The sequence below is a fragment of the Onychostruthus taczanowskii genome, unplaced genomic scaffold, assembly GCF_017590055.1.
Source record: "Onychostruthus taczanowskii isolate IOZ18803 unplaced genomic scaffold, ASM1759005v1 scaffold17, whole genome shotgun sequence".
Lineage (NCBI taxonomy): Eukaryota > Metazoa > Chordata > Aves > Passeriformes > Passeridae > Onychostruthus > Onychostruthus taczanowskii.
This window is the reverse complement of record NW_024498906.1, coordinates 11,351,702-11,358,137: the sequence shown is the minus strand read 5'-3', so window position 1 is coordinate 11,358,137 and position 6,436 is coordinate 11,351,702.

Genomic DNA, 6,436 nt, shown 5'->3' with positions numbered 1-6,436 from the left:
AGGGTCACACCTTCCCCATCTCCCAAAGTGCTGCCACACCAAGCTGACAGCACCAGGCTGGGAAAGGTGAGCTGAAGGTTTGTGCAGGTGACCTTGAAAAGCTGAAGAGAAAGTAATTTGCATGGGTACTTTAGGAAATCTCTCCAAGGAGCCTAAGGAAAGCTCTAATCACAAACCACCTTCAAGCCTGCAGTAATGACAAGGGGGAGCTCAGAACCACGAACAGGGTAATGCACTGAACTAATACATATTCACCACCTCTCACGTGGAGCTTGCATCAATCAGATCTGCTTCATTCTTCACAGTCTGATCCAAGACAGGTCATGCATAATCTTTTTTTATTTTTGTTCAAGTCTATGCTGGAGAACAGTGGTTCCAGTTCTGTGTACCAGGCTGTGCTGCAAAGATTGTTTAGCTGATGACTTTGGTGTGATGTGTTAGAAAGGATTAGTTTCCTTGTAGGCATGTGTACAGGTACACAGAAAATGAATTTTTTTCTTGTTGAAAACTTCTGGGGCAAAACTAGGTTAGGATATATTTAGCAAAAAGCCCCAAAGGGACATTTTTCAGAATGTTACTCTTAAGCCTCTTCACATCAGGGACATGACTGTCCTCTATGTGGAGGTCTTTTCCACCACTTTGACAATGTAAAATGTCCTCCAGGGAACAAGCAACATTTTGTTTCCTTTTTTCCTAAGATTTTTTTTTTTCCTTAGATGAAAAGGAAAAAAAAAACCCAAGGTGAGAAAATAACATTAAAAAAAAAAGACAATAAAAAATTTACTAGGATTTGTAGGGAAGACAACATGCAAACCCAAGACTGCAGGGTCACATAAAAGTAAGGCTGGAATAGAGATAGTTAGGTCACATGGTTCCATAAAGCAGGACCAGATGGACAGAAACCTGCTTTATTGCAGGTCTGAAACAGTCCAAATCTGTGCTGAAGACTCCCCCAAGCCCTCCCTGCCCATAAAAGCTTGCCTTTTCCGTTCACCTTCCTCTGTTCCTTTGGCTACAAGATGGCAGAGACCTACAGAGCACAGGTGGAGGAACACAGGAACCTTGTGGTGCATGCAGACAAAAGGAACAAAAGAAAACACACATAAAAGGCTGGTGATGTATGAAGCCAATAACTAAAGCCTTTCACACAAGCTTCTTCCTTAATTACTGTATTTAGTGCCACTGGCGTAATCAAGAACGCGGAGCTGTGACAGAGCCGGTGGTGTAACCTCATCCTCTCTCCTCCCTGCCTTCCCTGAAGCCTTTCCAAGAGCATCCATCCATCCTTCTCTAACCCTGCAGCCTAGAAAATAAGTCAAGGGTGAGTACTGAGATGTAGCAGGATGCTCTGTATGCTGAAATAACTACTGTCAATATGCCACATTCTATCAAATACCTAGAAGTCACAGAAAATTTGCCGAACCTAAAACTGACCTGGAAACATCAACTCTGGCTAGGTTTCTGTATTACAAATCCTGGGGAAGCAGATTGCACTTAAAAGGTGCCCTCCTGCTCTCCTTTCTGCTGTACATCATGCAGCTCCCTCCATTCAGCTGTGACCATCTCTGTTTGCCTCTTTTTCTTCTAAGATAACTTTGAAAAATGACCTGGTTTACAGAAAAAAAAAAAATCTGAATCTGTATTTTGGTGGGGTTGTGCTTTGTTGTTTTTTTTTTTTTTTTTTGTGGGGGGGTGTTGTTTTTTTTGTGTGGTTTGTTTGTTTGTTTGCTTTTTGTTGTTGTTGTTGGTTTTGTTTGTTTGTTTTTTAGTCATTGGTTTGGTGGTTTTTTTGGGGTGACAATTTTAGTAAGGTAAGACAATGCAGAGCTTTTTTCCCTCCATGCTCACCAAAAGCATTGGGCTGGTGCCCAGAGGATTTGGGGAGTTACCTTTGGAAACAAGAGTGGTGGTGAAATGCTGGCAAAGAGAAGGCATGGACTGAGCAGGAGGGATCAGAGTGTGAATTCCCATTCTGTCACTCAGTAAAGTTAAACCTCTACACATCAGGGACATGGCTGTCCTCTACATGGAGGCCTTTTCCACCACCTTGATGATGTAAAATGCCCAGTGAACAAGCAACATTCTCATTCCTTTTAAATTGAATGCCTTGGCTGCAGAGGGATCTCATCCTGCAAAAACCAGGATCAGATGGAAACTCTTGTTATAACATGAAGTACTTGGGCTGTGGAACAACTCCAAGTTCATGTTGTTTGGGAAACCCCATTATTATTATTATTACATTCCTTTTAAATTTCCTGACTTCCTCATGGCTCCTTTTCCAGGCTGAATTTTGCATCCTTTTCTTCCTTTCCTGTCACTTAGTTGTAACTAATGAAAGGGAGAGGAGGGAAATGTTGATTTCAATACAGCATCAATAAAGCAATGGTTGTTGCTTTCCACATCCACTCAAATTTAACAGTCTCACTCTCAAACATCATTGCAGATGCACCATGTTCATGCCAAATCTCAAGGGATTTGTTCAGAAGGAAAATGAGGGGGGAAATCTGCATCTGTGCAGGTATTGACTCCATTCTGCCCCCTCCAAAGTTCACAGGCACTCTGCCACCCACCCCAGGTGAAGCTGGAGCACTCCTGGGAGAGGAGTGTGAGGTGATAAACACCAGGGACACCAGGACTGGCAGGGCCATCAAAAATAGGATAACAGCAGGGCCATCAAAAATAGGATAACAGGAATTAGCTGAATAAGTAAGACATAAATGTCCTCTTCCTACAGGCCTGTTCCTCATCACTGCTCTGCAGAGAGAGTAAGTAACTAAATTAGGCAGAAGAACCTTTAGGAGGAATATGACGGGAAGCAAAATCCTGACAGCAAGGTCTGTGAGGCTCCCAAATGTCCCTCAAGGGAAGCAGTGGAGGCTTGAGTCATTTGAACAATAGACTGGACCAAGGGCTGGAAAATGGGCAGGAGGGAATCAAGCTGCATTAGCAGAGGGACATCTCAGATGACCTCAGAAACTGTTTCCACCCATAAATCTGGGATTCTGTGACAAGACCTGAGCCAGAAGAGGGCTGGGGCAACATCACAAATGGAAACACCCATATCCATGTACATGGGAGCTTTGGGTGACCACACTGACCTATGTGTTACATGAATGACAGCTCATATTCTAGTGTGGAAACTGCTTTCCACCACCCATGGATTTGGGATCTGACTTGTGGATGCATCTCACCACCCAGCCCATGTGCTATTCAGAGGCTGAGGGAAGAAACCTGGGACATCTGTGTCACTTAGTTGTTCTTCGTAGCTAAAATACTTCATCTAGGCTCAGTGGCTTCTGGGGCATTCCAGATTCCCTTTTTTCTTCCAGTGTTTGAGTTTTGGGAACTCCATCTGGGATTTTTTGTGGGAAGGAAGGGCCCACAAGACTATTGATCTTAATCCAGGATCAACAAAATGTAAGCCTTTCTCCTAGCTCCACAAATTTAAAAAATCACAGTACAGAAGTAAAGAAACAAGTCACAAAGATTAAATGGTTAAAAAACCTGGGATCATTTTGGTTTATAATAATGCACACAATCCACCTGCTAGATTTTAATACTCTTAGTATCAGCTTCATCCCTTCAAGGATTTCAATTCTCAAAGAAACCTTTCTCTTCTCACATGAGTAAAATATCAGCATGAAGAAGCAGAGACCTGTTTCCCAGGATGTGGGAGACTAAGCATGAGACATTTTCTTCCTTATTACCTGAAAAATTAATCTCTCATTCATACCCATGCATGTACATGCCTGCACACCACTTCTGGTGGCTCAGCCAAAAGTCAGGGTTCAAACCCATCAACAACTTCTCTAAGGTCCCATTCCCACCCTCCTTCAACTCTCCAAGGAAGAGAGATGGAGCACCTCACTTCAAGCCTTTCTGTGTTCTTTGTCACCACAATTCAGCACCACTCCTACCCTCCATCCATCTGAGAGCATCAGGAACCCCTGGGTACCAACAGCTGCCCATCACACTCCAGCAAAGGGCATCCATCCATCCTGCCTGTGGTTCCTTCTCCCATCATTCACCCCAGGAAAAGTTTCCTCTTTGTTAGTGAGTCTTGCAAAGCCTTATTAGCCCCTTATTACCTGGCAGGACTGACAATAAGCAATAATCAACAAGTCATTTAGGCAAAGAAAGAGCTCCTGAGAGTGCCATTATTAATTCTGGGAACATAATTTTGTGTGGTACAGAGAAATGGCACTGGTTCAGGCTCTGAACACAGCCCAGGGAGTTCAAAGCTCTCCATGGAACCATGTATTCAGGCACACAGGCACGGATGAACAAGTGCATTCCCACTTCTGGTGATGCCTATCAGGCAGGGGAAAGGAGGTAAGTTACTCTGTGCTGCTCTGGCTGGACTGGGCACTTCTACAGCCAGAGTCTCTCACCTTGCCCTGCCAGCCACCAGCTCTGAGCAGCATCCTGCAGTGGCAGTTCTCCTATTCCCCTGGCACAGCCCCCTGCTGCCACCAGGACACAAACACCCTTAGCTTGAGCATCAAAAACTCAGCCCTTCCCTTCACTGCCCCTGAGGGAACAGAAAAGCTTCCTGCAAGTGCTTAAAAAACAGTTCAGGAGCCTTTTGGAATTGCATCCCTAACTTGCCTGGGTTAGCCCACTCCAAAGTTCCCACCTGTTAGCAATTTTAAGAGCTCCAATCCTTTCAGAGGGCAGTTCCTTCTAGACCAGGCATCTGCTTGGCCCCAGGGATGAGATGTAGGAAGATGAGTTTGGGGAGCTCTCCCTGGCTCCTGCTACAGCACAGCCCCTGCTGCTGGCACATGAGGATGTCAGGAGGAGCACAGCTCATCTCTGCAAAGAGAGAGAAGGCTCCTCTTTGGCACTGGAGCCAAGTCCTATTTCGATGATGAAACTGGGCTTGAGCAGGCAAGGGAGTGACTGGGATGGTCTGGACATGCAAGGTCTTCTGCAGAGAGCAATTAGGAGCTGCTGTGATTTCCTCATCAGCTCTGGTAATGGCTGGTGTGACAGGGGAAAAAACTGGTAACACTGGAAGCTTTCATCCTTTTAGCTCCTCCAGCAACCAACATGCACCTGAAAGTATGATCTCAGAGATCACAAGCTCAGGTGAGAGCGAGCTCAGTTCACAGGCAAGGCTTGGTGGTGGCTCATTAGCCTTGCTGCAATCAGCTCCAAAGCAGCTTAAGACCTGGACAAATGTGCTGGATACTAGGAAAAACCCAAATACCAACACACAGCAGGCAAAAAAACCCCAACCTGTGGTCTGCCCGTGTGGCTGTGACATGCATTGCAGGCATCCATGGGAGCTGGAATCCAGCAGCCAGCTAAACCAGTGGGAGAGGTGCTGCTGGGGTGTCTGGGTCTTGCTCTGCTGTGTGTGTGGAGAATTGAGGACTAAGGGCACATCCTGCCCTGAGGAACTGGTTAATCCTGCTGGCTCGAGGGCTGAGTGCAGCCAGTGACTTGATTGCATTTACAGTGTTAAGCCAGTTATTGAATCCAATTAGTAGGGTCCTGCATGCACAAAAGTGGATCTACCTGGAGACCAGGAGGGTGGTTATGGGCTTGTGGAACAGAATCTGTGCTGAACAACAACCAGGCATTGCTGCACCCCTGTGTCTGCTACCTGGATCTGGGAGAAAGTGGATTTTGCAGTGTGTGACTAACCCCAAAATGTGCCAAGGTGGGCCTCTGTGCAGCAATATGACTCACTTCCTTCTGAGGACAAACAATTTCCCCCCATTCCCACAGGTCCAACAGCATGAACAAACTTGTAGCCCAGTTGCACCAACATTTCCATCACAGGACCCCCCCTCCTGCTGCCTGGGACATCCCAGCATCTCCCCCCTCTTGTGCCACTGATGGCAGGTGCCTGGGGATAGAAGAGACACTGAATGCACCAAAGCTGCCCAGAGAGCCTCTTTCCCCAAACAAGAGGCATGAGGGGGGAACCAGGATTCCTGTCTCCCTCCTGCCACTCGGATGTTCGTTTTCCCAGGAGCACGCAGCATCTCCCTCCTTTTTTTTTCTAGAGATCATGGCCCCCACCACACACACTGGAGTGCTGAATGGGATCTCCTTCCCAATAGCAGCCAGTGTGCAAGGTGGGCTGAGCAGCCTGAGGTCATTTGTCCTGTCAGATCTCCTGTTCCTCTCTGCTCCTCTCCCCTCCTGTGTGAGCACAACCCCCAGGGCCACATCCTCTGATGCCTGCGACTCATCGTGTCTGACTTTGGAGATTTGCAACAGAGATCTGAGTAATTAAGAACCAAAGCTACATTTCTGTGTCAAAGTCATTATGAAGACATCCCTGTAGCCTTTTAAAACCATCTTACCTCAACTAATCCATAGGGAAGACTTTGCTCCCTCTAGGACAGAGAGACACTCTTTCACTCCCAAAATTCAAGGTGCGCAGAGAGTTTTTAACCTCTCTAGCCCAGAATTAAGACAA